This window comes from Prionailurus viverrinus, chromosome F1 (genome assembly GCF_022837055.1).
Source record: "Prionailurus viverrinus isolate Anna chromosome F1, UM_Priviv_1.0, whole genome shotgun sequence".
Classification (NCBI taxonomy): domain Eukaryota; kingdom Metazoa; phylum Chordata; class Mammalia; order Carnivora; family Felidae; genus Prionailurus; species Prionailurus viverrinus.
The window spans coordinates 28,518,030-28,539,384 of NC_062577.1; the positions used below are offsets into that span (position 1 = coordinate 28,518,030).

At 54.6% G+C, this 21,355-nt stretch overlaps 1 protein-coding gene across 3 annotated transcripts in view; it reads left to right on the forward strand.

Moving 5' to 3' along the window:
* Nucleotides 1-21,355, forward strand: part of PACC1 (proton activated chloride channel 1) — a 168,294-nt gene that overhangs the window by 93,061 nt on the left and 53,878 nt on the right. The window lies entirely within an intron of this gene.

The following is a 21,355-nucleotide window of genomic DNA, read 5'->3' on the forward strand; positions in this document are numbered from 1 at the left end:
ATCTTTGTGGGGCTGGCGCAGGTGGAAATCTGTGCACAACCACGTTAGGGCCCTTTGCACACCAACAGCTGCTGTTGTGGGCAGGTCTCTGGTCTCATAATACCTAACCCCCCCCTCACCCCCCACCCCCACCCCCGTGCTCTTTCCCGATGATGGTTTCATGAATTCCAACTTGCAGTTTTCTTGGCTCAGTCCACTTTCTGGCAAACGCAGCTGCCCTCCCCCGTCCTTCAAGGGTTTTCCAGCAAACCTTTGCCCTCACTCAGTTCCTTGGCAGAAGATTAGGGGATCACATGGCTGAGTGAGTGGCATTTTCTGAATCATGGAATGGAAAGAAACTGTACACACAAAAGCTGCACACAGGGCCTCTGTTTCAAGCCTGGATGACAACACGGCGTGGGAAGTGATTCATCCCAGACCGCCTAGCACGTGTGCTGGCCAGCAGAGGGGGTGCAGCTCAGTGCTCGTCCTCTGTGGTGACGAATGGAGTTTCTCAGACAGAGGGCAGCCCCAGGCGCCTCCCCCCCCCCACAGACCACGGAGCCCAGTGGCCCTGCTCCCCGCGGTCTGGGGCCGCCAGGGGCTGCTCCCCTGCCTGGGGAGGTCACAGACGATAGGGCAGAGGTGACGACGGTGGAGTATCCAGGTTAGGGGAACCAGAGAAAAGAACTAGGCAGACAGGTGTGGGGAGAATAAAACCAGGGAACAGTTCTGGCTTCTCCATTCCCCATCCCAGAAACACAGCCCAGGGCCCAGCGGGCACAGAAGACATGAGCTCACCAATGCCAGGATGGGCCTAATAAATAATTAACATGCTCATGGAGTCTTTATGGAGTCCAGGCCTGGTCTAGGTCCTTGACATGTGGTATCTCATCACATCCTACCAACAGCCCTCTAGAACGTCAGTGAACCCATTTTGCAGATGAGGAAATTCTGCACAGAAACACGAAATAGCTTGCTCGAGGCCACGCAGCCACTAAAGAGAATTCTAACCCAAGGCACCCTTGTCCAGAGTCTGTGTGCAGAGCTCCTCTTCTAGGCCAGATACTGCCTTTCGTGTACATTATCTGATTTAATCTGCACAACAACAATACAGTAAAGTATTGTTCCCATTTTAGAAGTGGGAAAACTGACGGGGCTCCTGGGTGGCTCAGTCAGTTGAGCATCCAGCTTCGGCTCAGGTCATGATCTCACAGTTTGGGAATTCAAGCCCCGCATCAGGCTCGCTGCTGTCAGCGCAGAGCCTGCTTCGGATCCTCTGTCCTCCTCTCTCTGCCCCTCTCCACGCTCGCTCTCTCTCAAAAATAAACAAACATTAAAATTTTTAAAATTATTTTTAAAAAATGGGAAAAACGAGGCTCAGAGAGGCTAAGTATGTTACCCAAAGTCACAAAGCTGGTAAGTGATGAAGTGGGACTCGCCCATGTCTGCCTGACTCCGATGCCCACGACCTGTCCCATGACATCTGTGTTCCCCTCCTCTTTTGAGAAAACGTCCCTCTTTTCTGAGTCCGCAGCATGCCCACCCATGGTTTGCATTGGTTAAATCTTGACTCAACAATGGTAACCTCTTGGTTGTTCCACACAAGGACCTCCCTTGTTGGAGAGGAAGGAGAGAGGTTTTGCCCCAGAGCTGAAGGGACAATGTCCCCAGGGTAGACTTTGAGGGATTTGTGCAGGCTGGGAAGGATGAGGGAAGCGAGGCAGAACTGGCTGGCCAACAGGTCCGATGGGTCTCCCCTGGCTCCGTATCAAAACCCCCTTTTATAAAACATAGGCTACGAGTGGTAGAGATCTTGGTTGGGGTATGGGGGTAACTCCAAGCGGTAGCTAGGGCTGAGAGGCGCTCATCACATCCGCTGCTGCTCTTTACCCCATGGACCACCTCTCTTTGGGGTCAGCCGGAACCACAGGTTAATGTGGGATCTGAAACTCCCATCGACCAGCCACAAAGATGTATTATATATAGACTTCATTTGGCTGGATGTATTGCTTTCCTTGTTCCTTAAAGTCGATGTCTTTAAGCAAGGCGTGTTTTCTCCAGTTTGCCACGGGCCCCCCTATTTCCCATTGCCTTATACCCTCCCACTCTCTCGAGCAAGTTACCACATTACTGCAGCTGGTGATGACACTGGAGTTTGAGACCCTTCAGATATAAAGTAATCAGTACCAGCATTTCACCTGGAAAAAGAAGTACTTGTGCCTCCTGGACCAAAGTGAGGACACTGAGGCCCTGTGAAGTTACAGTCAGGTCTCTGGTGGGCAGCTGCTTCTGGAACGGATCAGAGCCCAGCATTTACCATTGTCTCCCTCTGGGCCTGGCCCTGACCCTGTGTATTAGCTTCCTGTTGCTGCTGTAACAAAACTATCACAGGGACACCTGGGTGGCTCAGTTGTTTGAGCATCCGACCTCAGCTCAGGTCGTGATGTCAAAGCTTGTAGAGTTCGAGCCTCACGTCAGGCTCACTGTTGTCAGCGCGGGGCTTGCTTCAGATCCTCTGCCCTCCTCTCTCTGCCCCTCCCCCGCTTGCACTCTCCCCCCAAAATTAATAAATATAAAAAAAAAAAAAAACCTATCACTTGGTGGCTTAAAACAATGCCAGTTTATCATCTTATGGTTTTGGAGGCCAGATCTCCAGAATCAGTCTCACGGGGCTAAACGCAAGGTGTCTGCAGGTCTGAGTTCCTTCCGGAGGCTCACATTATCATTCCTACCTCGGCTTCTGACACTAGTGTTACTGTCTGACCCTCCTGCATCTCTTGTACAAGGACCCCGTGATTATATTTAGGGCCCATGCAGAAAATCCAGAATACTCCCCCATCTCAAGATCCTTCACTTAATCACACCTGCAAAGTCCCTTTTGCCATATTCACAGATTCCAGGGATCAGGGTAGGGACATCTCTGTGGGGTCATTATTCTGTCCCCCCCCCCCCATACAGGAGGGCTGGGAATCATGTTCAGAGGGCGGCAAGAGCAGGGCTCTTGGAGGGTGGGTATTCTGAGCTGTCCCAGCCTGGCTGGACCACAGGGTGATCCCATCCATCCTAATCCCAGGACACAAACACCCACCCTGCTGGTCATCTGAGCAGAGACCTAGGCGGCATACATATGAGCTTTGCACCCCATGAGCAATCTCTGTCCCTGCCTGTAAAACGTTGACAGGACCCCTCCTGCCTGTCTCCCCTGTGACCCTCAGCCGTACACCTTCCCAGCTCCTCCCAAAGGGAAGCATGTCCTAAAACACCAGCTCCAACGTTACAAAGGTAAGTCAGATGTCATTATCATTCCCAACATAAGGATGGGGAAACTGAGGCTCAGAGCTCCGGCCTTGTCTCTGGCAGTTCTGGCAGAACATAAGGCACATGCAAAACAGGGCCTGACGGGGTTCAAGAAAAGACTCTAAACGGAAGCGTCGGCAAGGTCAGGGGCCAGCAAGGGCTGCTGGGCATTCAGAGACAGCAAAGCTGTGGCCGCCGTAGGCCTGATGGGACAAGGAAGAGGTTCGGTTTCCAGAATCTGGTGTGTGCTCTAGCTGTAGGAGCAGATTGCCCATGAGCAGTGGGGTTGAGAGTTGGGGCTGTCACACAGAAATGCAGACATACCCACAGGTGTAAGGACATGTAAATTCACATCCTTGGCCTTCCCAAGTTAGGGATTGTTTTATTGGGCCTGGCTTCAAAGGGGCCAGAGGCCAGTGGTGGGGAGGGAGGAGAATCTTCCTTCTCATCATATATTTCTCACTCGCATTGTTCTTCCCTGCAAGCACGAATGACTTCTGGAACACAGAGATGGTCCCAAGATGCCCGTGGTCAGGGCAGCCCTGGGTGCACGTGCAGCCTGGGACTCACTGTCCTCCTGGCCCCGGGTTGTTTGCAATGCTGACAGGCTTTCTCTGGGTGGGCCGGCTCCCCTCCTGGGACCTGCAGACCTGTTACTTCACCGTCCTTTGGCAGGTCAACTCTCCCTGACGTGAGCCACTCCTGAGGCGCCGCCTGCTTGCTTCCCTCTCTCAGGAGGCAGTCTCCACCCCACCACTGATGTGAGCTTCTCCCCATCCAAGCTCCCCCTCTTCCGGCCCCCCTCCCCGCCCCACCCCACTCAGCCACCAGTCCAGACATGGCAGGCCACACCCTGCCCGGCTTCTCTGGGGTGAAGGTGGGGTCTTGTACCACGCGGATTGGGGCAGGCAGGTTAGGTTAGCTGTTGAAGGGTGGAAATAAAGATTTGTGTCCTGGGGCTGACTCTGAAAGTCCCAGTGTTATGCCTAACAGAAATGCCCTGCTGTCCCCAAAGGCTCTGGAGCCCTCTGAGGGTGCCTAGGGACACCCACTCCATTTTTAGCAAAACCTCTAAAAGCCCACACAGTACCAAGGATGGGGGGTTCTGGCCGTGACCTCCCAAACGATCCCCTGCCCACGACTGAGCTGGTGACTCGCTCTCGTTCCTGTAAAGCTCAGCTCAGAAGCACCAGCCCAGGAGCTGCTCTGAGTCCCCAGGACAGCCCTGACCCTCATTGCCCCCTGGTGACAGTGCCCATAGCCATAGCAGCACCTTGCATATAAACAGCAAAACTTGACAGGCTTTTAAACTTATTTTTTAATGTTTATTCATTTTTGAGAGAGAGACAGAGAGACAGAGCATGAGTGGGGGAGGAGCAGAGAGAGAGGGAGACAGAACTTGAAGAAGACTCCAGGCTCTGAGCTGTCAGCCCAGAGCCCGATGTGGGGCTTGAACTCACGAACCACGAGATCATGACCTGAGCCAAAGTTGGACACTCAACCAACTGAGCCACCCAGGTGCCCCCAAACTTGGCAGTCTTTAAAGCACACTGAGCTCCACAGTATAACCCATAGGTACAGGCAGAGGGTGTCACCTCCCTTTGCACAGGTAAGAAAGTTGAGTCACCTACTTAGGGTCCCTGGGACCCCATGCTGGTGAATGGTAGCCAGAAGCAGAGCCATGTCTTTGGACTCCTAGGCAAGGGCTTTTTCCCTCATCTGGGATCCCAGCACCCCTGAGTCCTAGGGCCACAGAAGCACCCCGTCCCTGTCTCCCCCACCCTCCCGATCTGATTCTCATCCACACGTGCTGCACTCGTAGCCCTGAGCTAGCCCTGGGCCTGCCTTCTCCAACTAACAGCGTGCGGGGGACTGGGGGCTGGAGTCCTACAGCCACAGGGCCACAACCCCTGACTGGGGGCTAGAGGATCATTTGAACAGGGGAAAGCTGTAGGCTTAGGGAAGGCTGAAGGTTTGCTAACCTTTGAGGCTGCAGAAGCACATTCTTCAAATGCAAGCAGACAGCAGCCGGATAAAAATGGAGGAGCTACACTGACTGATGCAAGGGTCGAGGGCGGGGGGGCCCTGCCTCCTCCACCACCCCATGAGGCCCCTCATGCCCCAGGCCCTGGGGCCACCTGCAAAAGCTCCTAGGTTCACCTCATGGAGCCGCGTTTAAAAGCCATCCCAGAGTACTCCTGGTTGGGCTCTCCCTGTCTTGTGGGGGGCCTTGCCTGTCCTGGCTCAGCACCCCCTCTCCGCCAGCCAGAGTCCCAGAAAGCCCATTTGAGGTGACCGCCCTGCGCATGCCAGGCTGAGGTTGGGGGCGGGGTAACAGGGAAGAAGCAGCAAGGGACAGCTTTCTGATTCTTCTCCCCTCGAAATCCTGCCTGGGGCTCCAGTGTTCCTTCCCTTAGGACATCAGGACAGTTGGTCAGGACCACAGACCAAGTGTCCAGAGGGAAGAAGAAAAATAATTCCTGCCCTTGGGGAGTTCCCAGGCTGATGGGGAGAGTGTGGAGGTGCAAACATGCACACACACGCGCGCACACAGGCGTGCAAGCCAGTCCCAAAGAGAGCCCCATATAGGAGCCCAGAGCCCTGCAGCTGCGCAGAGTGAGGCACCTGGGTGAGTGGGCTATGAATGAAGGCAGGGGCGGAGCCCAGGAGGGGCAAACTGACGTCCTCCAGGAAGAGGCCCCTGCTACCAGGGCAGGTCACAAACCTCAGCCAGGGCCAGCAGGGGCCAAAAGGAATGCCAGATGCCTGGCAGGCTGTGCATGGCACCTGGGTGGAGTGGGGCACATTCTGCCACCCTCCCGGCTGCCCCGGGAGGTGGTGGTTTCCGTCGAGGTGGATGAAGGGTGCAGTGGGGGCTGGGCAGCCGGAGGGGGCCCACAAGCAAAGGCATCAGTTTAGGGAGAAACCAGCTTGTCCCCAGCCCCTGGTCTGTAGCAAATGTTAAATAAATGTTTGAATGAGGAAGGAAAAACGGAGGAAAGGGGAGAGGGAGAGAACGGACCCGTTTAGGGAGGAAAAGAAGTAAGACAGTCATCAATTAGGATTTTTTTTTTAAGTTTATTTATTTATTTTGAAAGAGAGAGAGCATGCAAGCTGGGGAGGGGCAGAGAGAGAGAGAATCCCAAGCAGTGTCAGTGCAGAGCCTGATGCAGGGCTCGAACCCACAAACCCGATCATGACCTGAGCCAAAACCAAGAGTCGGATGATTGACTGAGCCAGCCGGGCACCCCAGGATTTTTTTTTTTTTTTTCAAGCTTATAAACATTAAACCCTTTAAAAAGAGACAGTGAGAGGGTAAGTGTCTGACTTTGGCTCAGGTCATGATCTCATGGTTCATGGGTTTGAGCCCTGTGTCGGGCTCTGTGCTAACAGCTCAGAGCCTGGAGCCTGCTTTGGACTCTGCATCTCCCTCTCTCTCTGTTCCTCCCCTACTCACGCTGTCTCTCTCTCTCAAAAATAAATAAACATTAAAAAAAAAAAGTGAGAAAAATTCTGGAGATACAGGTTCAAGGAGCTTGCTGTCCTGTCATGGTTCCTCACAGGTTCTGAGCACGAACCTCATCCCCTCGACCCCAGTCCTTCTGGAAGCTGCAATAACCCCAGGACAGGGGCTTCCCAGAAGGGTCATCTCCCCTCCCACACACACAGCTGGCAGCCCAGTGAGCTAGAGGGTGGGCAGGACCCTGAGCTCCTAGGCCCGGCGCAGGTAAGACAGGCACTGATTCTAAGGCCTGGTACAAGCTCGGTCTCAAATCCCCTTCGCAAGCTCAGCCCTGGAGCCTTCTACCCTCCCCAATGCCAGGAAATGCTCATCCCCCTAAGAGCAGGCAGACATCGGCCATTAGTCACCTGAGGCCACTCCCCAGGGCTCCCTGGCCAGGACCCAAGTCCTCCTCTGAGCCCTGGGCTCAGAGCTTCCTGAAGAAGGTTGAACTGTGAATTCTGTTTACCTGCTTTGGAACAGACTGGATCAGGCCTCCACCCTTTTCCGTCTTGTGGCAAACAAGGGATCAGGTCAAACCAGGGGTATCCCTGAGCCTAAGAAAGCTGTGACGGGTGCCTTGGAGAAGAAGTATGCACACAAGATAAGCCGCAGTTCTCACATAAAGCAAGGTTGTGTGTTTATCATGGTTTATATCTCCTGGGGCCCGCCCTGTCCCTTGTCCTGCTACTCCTCCCGCCCACACCCACCCCCACTTCAGCTGGACCTGGGAGGGGGTGGGGGAAAGGGCAAACAAGAGTGTCTGAGGCAGGGGTGGGGTGTTCAGGTGTCAGCTCGAGGCGGGAGGAGGGTGTCCCAACTCACCCGGGCTCCTGGGCCGGAGGGGAGAGCTAGCAAGGCAGCACAAGGCTTGGCCTCGGCCTCAGGTCTGACACAGGCCTGGCTGGACACCCCCCACCTGGAAATGCCTGCTGAGCCGCTGGAGGCCCCTCGGACCCATGCCCGTGACCTCAGAGGATGTCTGTGACACAGTGGGCAGCAAGTGCAGGGAGGCTTGCGGCTGCAGAATGAATGTCCCTTCCCCGGCTTGTCCTCACAGACCTCCTCTCCACTTCCCCACCCCCAGATGCCTGTGCCCCTCCCCTACTGAAAACATAGACCCCGGCTGTCACCCTACCTTACAAAAGACAGACCTCCCCCACTGCCTGCCCAGCTCACCTGTCCTCAGTCTCCACCTGAGACCACCCTTGAGGGACCCCCGCCCAGCACTGCCTGAAGCCCTGAGCCCTGGGGTGGGAGTGGAAAGCTGCAGTGAGGGCTTGGACCTGTGCCCCATGATGTCACCACTTTATCTAACTAGACATGGAGTGGACCTCTGTGACCCAGGCTGAGGACCAGCCTACCAAACGGGATTTCGGTAGAGAAGCCGCATTCTGAATCCTGAGCCACCAGCTTGCAGAGGCAAGGACATCCAGGATTTCTAGTGATTCGGGTGCAGAGACAAGGGCGGAGTTATAGCCCAGAAGCCACCTCGGCTGCCCTCCTCAGCAGACCCTCCCTAGCAGCCCGCTCACCCCTCAGCCTGTCCTCTGGACCTTCTGCCGCCTCTATACAACTCCTGCCAGTTGCCGTAAGACGCGGCACGTTGCTGGGCAAACAGAGCCTTGAACATGCAATGGATCCGCAGCATTCATGGATTTCATTTGCCAGTTTATCTACCTACTAAAATGTGTTACCCCCAAAGCAATACTCAGGGCTGTTTTGTGGTCCTTTGGGAACAACATGCAGAGTGGTAAAAATCTGAGTTGCCTGCCTGGACATTCCCAGCTGAGGCCACGAGACGATGCTCTGCCTTCTCATGTCTGCTCCCACACTGGAACCAAGTGTCCTGTTCTCAGTCTGAGTAGTGCCGTGCTTTTTTGGATTTTTGTGGTTTTGTTGGTGATTTCGCCAGGGTCGCGCTGCCAGGCCGTCTGGTGTTCCCGAGCACGAGAGATGGGCCCTGTAGAGAAAAGATCAGTGTTAGGCAAGCTTCGTTCGGGCGTTGAGTTACAGCGCTGATGGCCAAGTTCAACATTAATGGATCCGCAATACGTATCAAATAGAGTTTTTAAACAGAAGGTTATCGATTGTTTCAGTTGATGAAAAGTTTGTGTTCAGAGGCTCACAAGAACCTAACCCTGTATTTTCCCCAAGGGCAAAGGTTCAGAGTTTGCTAATTCACTGTTGCCAGAGACTCTATAGAATATAACTACCTCGAATAATGAGAATCGACCATATAGTTGCCTGGGCTCACCCGGATTAAGCATATCAGGATCTCCTGGCATATGTGTTTTTCTTTTTATATATATATATATTTTTTTTAATGTTTATTTTTGAGAGAGAGAGAGAGGCAGAGAGAGAGAGGGAGACACAGAATCTAAAGCAGGCTCCAGGCTTTGAGCTGTCAGCACAGAGTCCAATGGGGGGTTCAAACTCACAAACTGTGAGATCATGACCTGAGCTGAAGTCAGATGCTTAACAGACTGAGCCACCCAGGCGCCCCGAATCTGTGTTTTTCAAAGCACCAAAGGTGATTCCAGTGCAGGGTCTGGGTGGGAGCCATTGCAGTGATACCTCAAAGTACCCGTGTTAGACCTGCTGGGTTCAGACAGTCATGGTGGCCATCTTGAAACAAACCTCTGTCCAACTGGGAGGTGATATATAGCGTGATGTGGGGAAAGGAACATAGGACTGATGAGGCATCAGGGCTCTGAAGACTCTGTGTGACCTCAGCAAGTCATGTAATGTTCAGGGCCTCCGTTTCCACACTCATGACATGAAGATAATAAAACCTATGCATGGTGGGATTTGCTCTGAAAATCAGATATGTCTTGTGAGCTCGAACTCCAGGAGTCCACTGGTGTCTTTTGAGAAACAGTTCATTCTAAGAGAAAAGGCAGATGGTCTTGGCCCAGAGTGGTGAGCACATTCCTGGGGAGGAAGGGCACATTGCTGGGGAAAGGAGGAAGGACAACTTGGGGAACCACTCAGTGTTGGTCACTCAGTTCTGCTTCTAACCTGGCCCCTAAGGGTTTGCATCTGGGGAGACCACAGGCAAGGCTGCTTGCCTAAGAACCTTGTGAAATCCAGGGACCCAAGGCCACCAGTATTGGAAGGGCTCATATGGCCCTGGGCAGAGAGGCAGGATGTGGCTGTCTGGCTCAACCCATGGGAGCCGCTACCTGCATGGGCAGTATTCCACCCATCCCATCCTTCCCCCAACCCCTTGATGTTGCACCTTCTCGAGCTTTGGAGGTACTGAGGCAGTTGCTGCAAATGTCACCTCAGAAAACTGGAGCTGAAGTAGGAAGGACCCAGCTCCTGAGCTCAGCCATGATACTTCCTTGGGATAACCCCAAGGGCGAAACCTGGAGGTCCCACATGGGGGCTGAGGGAGGCACCAAGCCCAAGAAAGACTGTTAGTGCATGTTCATGTGACCATTTTTTCACCCCAGACTTAGATGGCCGGGGAGATGGGGGTCCCAGATGTTTGAACATCAACTGAGCCGGTAGCCGTGAAAGATTTTGAGAGGTGCAAAAAGGAGCTGGATAGACACGAGGGCTTTTGATAGCGGTCCCTTCAGAAACACCCCATGGTAGGGGGCACCCTTCGTGAACTGGAACCGGCTGGACTCTTCGGGTACATCTGAAGATCTGCACATCTCTCAAAAGCCTGCGACACATGCCAGCCGTGTGGACCCACACAGCTGGCCCGGTGTCTCTGTCAGCAGGGCTATGTTTTGCACAGTGTTTCTTTGTTTGCTTTTGGTTGAGAAATTGTATCTTCCCCTCACTCTCCGCCCTCACCACCAAAACCCAGAAGAGCTAGACAGCAGGAAAGTATGTCAGGGTAGAGAGCTGGTCCTGCCTGGTGGCCCAGCTTCCTGCCACCTGTCCCGCCTGCTTTGTGCAGGTTCTGTCATCTAGCCTTCCACTACCCACCCCTTCTTCTGAGACTGTCCTTCCAACCCTCCCCCTGCTCCCCGCCCACCCCCCATCCACCAGAGCTGCTCTCCGAGCAGTGCCTGTCACATAGCAGGTCTTCAGTAAATGCTGGTTCCTTCTTTCCCTTCCCTTCCTCTTCCCTTCCCCTCCCCCTCCCCATGCCCCTCCCCTCCCCTCCCCTTCCCCTTCCCCTTCCTTTCCCTTCTCCTTCCCTTGCTGCCAGGCTCCCCCTTAGGTTCCACATCCTGGGCTTTTCTGGTAGCAAGGATACAAAGACTCAGTCAAGTCACTTCAGGAAGAGATTTTATTGGCAAGAAAGACACGAATGGGAAAGGAAACAGAAACTCTGAGAATCTGAGGCAGCACATCCTTGTTCTTCCCCCAAAGGCCCCAGAGTCTCCTGTCATGTCTCTCCCCTCTGCCCAGCTGCCCCCTCAGTTCGGCTTGCATTGGCCACCCAGCTCACAAGAGTCGCACCTCAGTGCCCTCAGCTCCCTCCGCTGCTATGATCCATTGGAATTTTCCAACACCGGAACTGAGTGGTCCACCTTCTCAGGGCACGGCTGCTGGCTGGTCAGCCCTGTGGGGCTGCTGCAGGGGTGGGTGACCTTGTGGGTAGGTGACAGGGCAGCCACCCTGTGCCTTAGTCGTGCAGCAGATCTTCCGGAGCGTCTGCTCTGGCCTGGGCGTGAGGCATGGCCATACCACACTCAAGGAGGAACGTTCCAGAACGACCACCCCTTCTTCAGAACCTTCACAGGCACACAGTGAGCCATAGAGAAGCCCGCGGCCTCACCTCCAGGGGGCGCTCTGTGGGCAGGCCGGGCCAGGCCAGGGATAAGGAGCAGCAGTTCAGCATTGGTGGGGTGAAGTGAGGTGTGCCAGAGACAGCTGGACCTGAGATGGCGCTTGGCCCCTCTCCCCTCACTGTCCCTTCTCCCGGAGGTGCTGAGGTCTGCACGGGGAGGAGCTGAGAACAGACTGACCTCTCCCAGGACAAACTTCTTTCTCAGAGGACATCAGTTACTAACCACCTGCGGGGGTCAAAAAACTGGTTTTGGTCTTCCCGGAGCCCACCCCGGGCGCAAAATCCCCCAGAGACCAGAAAATGGTTTGGGCCACCTGATACTAATGTCAGAGAATGCTAAAAATGTGTCACGGAGGTGGCAGCTGCTGGAGGCACCGCCAGCCCAGGGCCCGGCACCAACGGGAAGCATTTGGAATCGTTAAAACTCAGAAACAGGGGTGATCCCTGCATGGGTTGAGACCCAGAGGTCAGAGGTGGGGGCGCCTGCCAGCTGGTGTTGACGTTCTCAGGGCGGAGGAGGGGCGACAAAATTTCCCAAGTGTTGGAATACTGCAAATTGGATTCTGTTGCTGCTGGGGTGAAGTAACACTTGAGGGGCCGTGGCAGGAACAGGAGGTAAACAGGGAGGGGCGGGCCTCCCCTCGGGCTTCCCAGCTCCCTAGAGCGCCTCCTACTGGCACAGTCCAACAGGCCGCCGCTGGCAAAGCCGGAAGTGGATTGCCGCGGGTCAGCCCCAGCAAAGCAGAAGGGGGGTGAGGAGACCAGCACACCCATGAGCTGGAGTCTCCCCTCTTGCACACGTGTGTGTGTGTGTGTGTGTGTGTGTGTGTGTGTGCATCCACACAGACCACAAGCTCCCTCCCTGCAAGCTGGATTGTGAGTCCTGCCCCGTGGGTATCAGAGCTGTCGGGGAACTTCATGGCTCTGACGGGCAGAGACTTCTCGGATTCTCAACTGCCAGCGCCTGCGCCCTGTTTCCATCCCACCGCCAAACAGCCCCTGGTTTGAGATCTTCTGTCAAAAGGAAGCTCAAAATTCTTCGTCTCCGGAGGGACATCTGGCGGAGGAGACATCACAGGGCCCGCCTCACCGTCCCGGAGGAGGAGCTCAGGAGCTCAGAGAAAAGCAAGGTCTGTGCTACATTGCTCAGCACGTAGTAAACACAGTGGAACCCTGGTGCCAATGGAAGGTACAAGCTAAAACTGGTTTAACTGTCTCGGTTTAACTGTCACCTCCTCAGAGAGATCATCCCAGCCCACTCTGTCTAATTAGGGCCCCTGCCACCCTGTTTTTCTCCATCTGTCGGCGTGCATTTCTGTGTTTTCATGGTGTGTTTATTGCCAATCTCCTCTAGGTAGCAACTCACAAGGGCGGGGCCATGCTGGCTTCCTATACCACTGCAGTCTCAGGATCTAGTCCAGCGCCTGGCACATAGTAGGTCTCAATAAGGGTTTGTCAAATGCACCGACTTAAAAGTATAAAACGTTCTAGATGAGCTGTGATGAACTGATGGGTGGTGGATCTATGAATGAGGGGTATGGAGGCTTAACACTCTGAGAACAAAGTTGTAGAAGGCAGTCGCTCTCCATTTCCAGATTGAGAGCATGGCAGGCAGGAGGATCAGTCTGCTGTGCTTGTGGGCAGCTGTCCACGCAGGGGGATTGGAGCCTAGGCCAGGCTTCTCCCTTGTCATAACTTCACCTCCTGGACCGTAGATGGCATTGGGCTCATTGAATGCTAGGGCTGCTGTGAGGCACGATTCTATGGATTCTGAAGATGGCTCCACGTCACGATCACCTGGGGACATCTAAAAACACCACTCTGCAGACCCTGCCACTAGTTTCCGATTCTTTTAGGTCCATAATTCAGTGTAGCCCACTGGGTCTCCAGAAACATGAGCCTAAGTCCTGACTGCCACACACTGTAAGCTTGGGAAAATTACTCAACCTCTCTGTGCCTTGATTTCTTCACCTGTAAAATGGAACGCATAATAATCCCAACATGGGAGGTTTGTTGTGAGGATCAATGTCGTGTACCTAAAGCTCCTGTTGCAATTCAGTAAATACTGAATAAAATGTAGCTATTATTGTAACAAGTATCTCACCACTGGTTAGCTGCTGACGTGGAGCGTGGGGCGAGCGTCCAAGCCTCCTGATCCCGGATCCAGTGTTCTTTCCAACACGTCACTCTGAATGTGCACACAGCATTCCCTCTGAGGCCAGGCTCAACAAAGCGAACGTATGGTCGCTGCCCTGGGACCCTTTAATCAGCCCACATGGAAGAGACTTGCACCCGAGAGCAAAGAGCAGAGCTGACCCCTGGAGAACCCATACCAGAACGCAGGAGTTCGGCAGTACAGCTTCCGGGTCCTTTGAGAAGCCTCTGGCTGCTCCCGTTAGCGTTTCATTATGGAAATATTGGGAACCAAAAATAGAAGTTCTTGAGGGGAGCTTAATCCTCTGGGCTTTACACAACAGCTGCTGGAGCGTTCCATGAATCAACCACCAGGAGGCACTCTTGTCCCATGCACGGGGGTCACGGGTGGGCCAAAAGCTTCCATGAAGATCCCAACATCCCTCGGCACCTTCGTGCCCTAGGCTTCATGCCCCTATCAAGACCCTGTGGCTGGGGTCCTCCCGGATCACCAGCTCCTGGTGCCAGGGAAACCTTTTGGCAACTCAGCTTACTGCTCTCCTCCTTGGAGCCTTGAGAGCGGGGATAGCTTTTGCATTTATTTTCCTGCACTTATTTTCCTGGCTTTTCTCCCCATGCCACTACTCCCCACCCCACCCCCGAGACCTGGACTGCTGCTGGACACATAGGAGGCATGAAATACGCACCCGGTTCTTTGGTGAACGGATATGTGAAATCTGCGGGAATTAATACGTTGGGGAAAGGAGACTGCCTGAGCTTTGGCAGGATGGTGGGGACCAGAGGGAGGGTTATAGCTGCTGGTTAAGGGGAGGGTCGTGGCTACATGGGAAAGAGGGGGAGGGAGGGCTCAGGCAGGAGGGTAACAGATGTGTTTCTGGGGTCCGGCTCCTGGGAGGCTGCTCAATGCTGAGGTCAAACCCTTACCTCAGGGCCCTGGGCAGCAGGGGCAGCAACATGCAGAGACGAGCCCAAGCGGCCCCCAGCCGTGGCTCAGCTGCCCTCCATGTGGTTATCGCTGGTCCCATGGCCTCACCTGTCCCTGAGGTAGCCTGTGGCTGCCACCATCGGGCTATGACCTCCCACAGGTGGGCCTGGATCACACCGCCTCCCACTGGGTGATGCCATGGGGCTCAGCACCCTGACCGGGTATTGCACATTCTTAGCGCAAAGGAGTCTCATTCAAGAGAACCTCAGAGTGTCTGCCACCAGACCAGCCTGCTGCATCCCAGTTCCACCTGCCCTGGGATGGGCCTCCCCTAGCCAAGCCAATGCCCAGGTGGAAGGAGACAGGGTGAGAAGAACACAGGATGGAAGGAAGACCTGGGTTGGAATCCCAGGAATCTAGGACCTAGTCAGCAGCAGAGGTGTGGTTTCTCTGTCAAGTTACTTATTCTTTTTTTTTTTTTTAATTTTTTTTTCAACATTTTTATTTATTTTTGGGACAGAGAGAGACAGAGCATGAACGGGGGAGGGGCAGAGAGAGAGGGAGACACAGAATCGGAAACAGGCTCCAGGCTCCGAGCCATCAGCCCAGAGCCTGACGAGGGGCTCGAACTCACGGACCGCGAGATCGTGACCTGGCTGAAGTTGGACGCTTAACCAACTGCGCCACCCAGGCGCCCCTCAAGTTACTTATTCTTGCTGAGACCCGGTCTGTCATCTGCAGGATGTTCGTACCTCCTCGCAGGGGATCAAATGAAGTAGCAGATACCTAGTGGCGACACACGGCTCATGCCTCGCTAGGGAGGTGCCGCGTTTGTGATGTTATCGACACAGCAGGAGACGCAGGCAAGAGGTCCGCAGCAACACTAAGGAGCGGGGTGAGTGGGCAGAGGAGGCAGGAAGCAGGGGCAGCCGGGAGGGGCGAGTACGGGGCTGTGCTTGCCCGAGTGGAGGTGACCACGGCCAGGAGGATGCGGCAGTCAGTATCATGGAGAGGGGAGTCAAAGTCCGGCTCGCGAACAGAGAAGAGACAGCTGCAGCAGGATTGGCCAGGCCGGCCCCAAATAGTGCCGTGCCCACCAAGCATCCCTGGACACCTTGGGCTTCCCTTCCAGACGCCTCGGGGTCTCACTCCAGGTCCTGCTTCTGACCTTCCCCTCTCAACTGCTGGTTTTTCCCTCTCAGGGCTTCTACTAGAACCCGGCTTCCCGAAGACAGTCTGCAGCTCACTCTGGCGTCACCCTCTGGCAGTGCTTTTCTGATCTCTTCTCCTGCCACCCTCGGCAGCTCCTGCCCCCTGACTCCCACACCCCAGGGGCCTCCAGAAGCTCAGCCCGTGGAGCCCCAAGCCCTGTGCGTGTCCTAGAGCGGAGCTGGTGCAGACAAGAGCAGGGGCTCAGGCGGGGCTGAGACTGAGCAGTGGGGGGAGGGCTGGCGAGAACAAGGCCGTGGGCCGGGCTGGAGGGTGGGGGAGGGCCCAGAGCCAGGGGGCTGAGGACTTGGGCAGAGACCCAGACAGTCCAGGGGAGGCCTGGGACAAGCTTGGCACAACGGACACACCTGATACGAGGCCTCCGGCAGGAAGACTGAGTCTCGTGCTGGAGGCCTCATCTGGTTGGGGCAGGGCAGCCAGTGGAGGTCCTCATTGACCCCCTGCGGAGGGGACAGAGGTGGCAAGGCAGGGACTGAGAGCGGTGCATGGTATGGGCAGATGGGCGACTCCTCTAGCTCATTTTTTCCCTTTGGGCTTCAGAGCAGGTGATCCCCAGGAAGCCCAGAGAGGAGGAGAGGCAGCTCAGATGGGCCCGTGGCCCGGCTCGGGGCAGAATAGCTGCCAGTCAGAACGCGCTTTCTTTTCCTCCCGGTCTCAAGGCTTTCCAAGACTGTCCGTGCTGGTTACCATCTGCTGTGGTGGTTGCCAGGGGAACCACTTACTATTTTTGTACGTTACCCACATGACCAGGCTTTGGAAAGGCTCAGGCATGGTCAGTCCAGGACTAATCCTGGAGGCGATGCCCAGTGGGCTCCAACTGGAGACCTCGGTCAGAGGGTGGGAGTTGCTGTGGGACCCCAGGATGGGGCCCAGAATTCCAACTACATCCCTGAGTGTAGGGGGAGGGCAGCCACCAAGGAGAGGGGTACCCCATGTGCAGGAGAACCAAGCCATTGACTCGTCAAACACCAAAAGTGCTGGCCATTCATTGTGCTAGTCGGTGGAGAGATAGCTGAGAATGGGACAAATCCTCTCGGCCTGACAGACAGACAAATTAAAATGGTTATGGAGCAGCAGACTGCCGTCTTGGCAGGAAGAACCCAGGAAAGCCTCCTTGATGAGGGAATATCTATGCCAAGAGAAGGTTTTGTAGGCGATACGGGCAAGAGGGAATTGACAGAGTAGGCAGTTCGTTGGAAGGGCATTCCAAGCAGAGGGAACAGCATGTACAAGGGCGCAGGGGACATTGTGAGTAAGACATCTTCTGGAACTGAAGTCACCTGAGCTCTAGAGTGCGAGGGAGGGCCCCCACCCATCAGGTAGGGTGAAAGTGAGGCAGGGACCTCACCCATCAGGTAGGGTGAGGGGTGAGGCAAGCTGCACCTCAGTGGGTGTGCCCAGGTGCACCTGGCATCAGGCTTCTGGAAGCACGACTGCAGTCCAGGCAGTACTCTGGGAAGAGGTGGGCAGGTTTCCCCACTGCCCATGAGACTGGGAGAATCTCCAGGGCATCTGAGAAACTGAAGAGTCTGAACTGCGGGAGGGAGATTCCATCAGGGGAGCTGGGTTACTGCTCAAAGTTCTGGGCTGAGCAGCAAGTGTCCAGAGAGCCTCCTGAAGCTCATCACCCTGACTTCTTCCGACCCAGCCTGTTGCCAAGGCCCCGGATGCATGACTGAAGGTTTCTTCTCGTGTCAGCATGAACCTGCTGGGAAGTCCAAGAAGCCATCGGTCCTTGTGCCGGGGGGGTGGGGGGGGGTGGGATGGAATGGAAGGAGAAGAAACCAAGAAAACCTGAGCACCCACCAGGTATGATGAATCTGCCCAGCGCATCACAACTGGACACATCCAGGGCTAGCCCCAGCCTTGTGAAATGGGCATTTTGGTTCTCATTTTAAAGGTTAGGAAACAGAGGCTCTGAGAAGCTAAATAACTTGCCCAGGATTATAGAGGTGGTAAGCAATGAAAGCAGGAGTCACACCCAAGTCAGTCTGACCCTAAAACCTGTCTCTTTCCACAAGACAAATGCAATGCAATGCATACCTGCCATGTGCCAGGCACTAAGCTAAACACTGGAAACCCAAAGACAAGATGCAGTCTCTTTTGTAAGAATTGGGTGAGATCATGTGCAAAGGACCTGTGTCAGATTGTATTTTCCCAAAGTGGCCTGGTGCCCCTTGACTCTGGGGGCGGACTTTGTGGCGGAGGCCAGCCATGGGACGGGGGCCACGAGAAGTCATGCGTGGAGAGGAATGGAGCTCCCTGCCAACAGAGGGCTCCACCCGCTGGAAATGTGAGCGAGCCAGCCTTCATCGTTGGACACACATTCCCACCGCGCCCTCTCAGAGTTACCCACAGAATCTCTGAGCACAAAGAATAGCCGTTTCACACCAGTAAGTTCTGGGGGTAATTATTTACACAGCTATAGTCACGGAACGAGACTCCGTAAAGTGCTTTCATGTGTAAGATGTTACTAGTAAACCTGAGATTGACATAAGGCAATAGTGTCAGTGTCTGAGCAAGTCAACTTGGGTCTTACCCTGGGTTCTACCCCTCCTGGGTGGGGGCTTGTGTGCAGGGGCACACATTTGGGAAATGATCCATGGGATCAGGGTCAGGGGACCGGGGCAGGGGGAGTGGCACAGGGAAGGAAGCTCGGCCAGCTCTGGGGAGTGTTGTTGAGCTGATTGACCACTGTGTGCAGCTGGGGCTCAGCACCACCTGAGAGCCTCTCAGGAACCCAAGGACAGATGAGCCGTGGCGTGTGGGAGGGGCCTGCTGACTCCAGCCCCTATTGGTGGAGGTTTTTCAGAGGGGGATGCTCTCACCCCTGGCGCTTGCCAGATGGAATGCCCTAGAATGGCTTAGACAGCTCGCTTGGCAAAGGAGCCCAGGGAGGATGCCGAACCTGGCGCTGAGAGATTACACCACGTGCACTGGGCTGACAGGCTGCGAATTGGAGCGTAAAAGGTGAGCCACACGTCCCGGTATTCAGTAGTCCCCACCGCCGGGAGACAGCCTGCCTCACCTCTCTGGAAGGGCCTGTGCAGTTTCAGCCTGTGTGAACCAGGCCTTTGTGTCCTCAAAGCCACCATCCTTCAGCACCAGGCCCTGTAGGTGATCCCAATCATAGAGATCCCTAGGGAGAGGCCGGGGTCAGGGCATTTACTGCCCCGGGGAGACCGGGCTCTGGGCATGGATTTCCAGCTTCAGCCCCTTGCAGAAGCATCTCAGGAACTGACAGTGCCCCAGCAGGCCATGCTTTTTGGAGACTGAGGCTTTGGGAAGCAGCCTTTTGAAGGAAGCCAGTGCAGAGGGTGAAGTTGCTTTATTCAGACCCTTAACTTTTTTGCTCCTAGAAACTAATGATGTGGTGAGGAGACCCCTGAGCAGGTGTGTAAAGAAGGCCTTCTGTCCAGGGTCAGGCTGGGACCTGGGGCGAGAAGTGCTCTGCATGACCTCGCCTCTAGGACCTGGGTTGCTGGTCAGCTCCAGTGCTCACGCTCTGGAACATTCAATACTTAGTGGTCTTATTTTCCAAATGGAGAACAGGGCTCCTTGCTTCAGGGCTTTGTTTCCTGCCTTTAAGCCACTTCTCCCCTGTTATGCAAGGGAGCTGGCTTGTGCCACCTTCCAGGGAGGAAGGTCCCAAGCAGCTGCAGACCCTGGAGCACAGACAAGGAGGGAAGGAATCAGCACTCTGGGTGCCGGGAGGACCCAACAGGAGGAGATCCGTTTCCCCCAAGAGAGGCTGTGAAGGGGCTGCGCCTGGGGGCAGGGAAGGAACTTGGATTTAGGAAAGGAATTCACCAATTATGTCACTATCAACAATGCTCTGATGCAGGGCACCTACCGTAGACCAGGCATCGAGCTTCACCTCTGAGAGGCTGAACTTGAACTTGTATGGGGACTGGCTGAGAACCCAACCCCTTTCCACTCTCCCGTTGCCTTTCCTTCAGCTTTCTCTTCTCCTGGGTCAAGAATCATAGCCCCTTTCTTCCTTCTTTATCCCAAGTCAGCTGGGAGAAGGTCTGGCCTCAGCGGCTAAGTACAGTTTGGTCCCTCAGGTTTCCTCCTCAGGACTGAGGAGCTTCCTGGGATCTGGGGCTTTCCATGCAAACTGCAAAGTCCAGGAAGGTTGGCCACCTCAAGGCTCTCCTGTATGGGGGAGACGGATGCAATTATAGCCACGTAGGTGAGTGCTAAGCTCTAGGGGACCCCAGAGGAAGTGTGTCTAGACCGAGTCTTGTAAGGACATAAGCCTTGAAAGCAAAGAAAACAGGGGTGCCTGGGTGGCTCAGTTGGTTAAGCATCCGACTCTTAGTTTTGGCTCAGGTCATGATTTCAAGGTTTGTGAGTTCACGCCCTGCATTGGGCTCTGTGCTGACAGTGTGGAGCCTGCTTGGGATTCTCTACCTGCCCCTCCCTCTCTGCACCTCCCCTGCTCTCTCTCTCTCTTTCTCTCTCTCTCAAAAATAAATAAAAACTTAAAAAAATAAAAAAAAAATAAAGCAAAGAAAACATGACAAACCAATGTGGCAGTAGGGGTAAACAGGACAGCAGATGTGATGATGCTGATCCCCAGGCCAGCCTGTGTTTCCGTCCCCTGAGCCGCACCCACCCTGCGTGGAGCCTCTGGGGGCTGCCCAGGTTTCTGTGTGCTCTGTCCTGGAATCTCTAAATGAAAGCCACTCTGATTCAGAGAAGACCCTTGCTGGGGGTGAAGGGCCGTGAACTGGGCAGAACTGCCCCAGCATAGAGGAGCCTGGGGCCCTAAGGGAAAACTGCTCTTTAATGGGGGCTGGGAGAAGGTAGGGGAGTGGGGGTCCTGGAAGGTTCCCAGCAAACTGAATTTGGAGCCCTTGCCCACCCTGCAGACAAGGCTGTAAGGAATGGAAACCCACCCCTGATGATGTGGGAAGTAGGTGACACGTAAGGAAAAGAAGTCATCTCTCAGGTGTTTCCAAGGACCTGTAACCATTTGTCTGCATTCATACATCATTTGTTTGGAGTCCACATGTCCCCATACAGACTACCTTGGCCACATGAAGGACTTTCTCAACTCCAGGCCAAAGAGTCCTGTCTGATAAGTTCCAGGCCCGTTATTCTTGGGTGGGTGGCCACCAAGCTCCCAGCTTCTGAGTGGGAGACCCAGGAGTTCACCAGGAATATCTTGAGTCTGGACACACAAAAGAAGAAAGCAAAGGTCTAACCTGGTCCTCAGAAAGGCTGTGGCTGGGTTCTCCCTGAGGTGACACGTGAGGCAAAAGGTAATGTTTCTCAAAGTACATCTGGGCCCATGTGTACCACAGTCTTCTGGGGAGGCTCATTAAAAACTCAGTGCCCACCTTTTGGGATGAGTTGGGTGTTATATGGAAACCAATTTGACAATAAATTTCATATTTAAAAAAAAACTTAAATTAATTAAAAAAAAATTCAGTGCCCAGGTGGCTCCTGGGTGGCTCAGTCAGTTAAGTATCTGACTTCTGCTCAGGTCATGATCTCATGG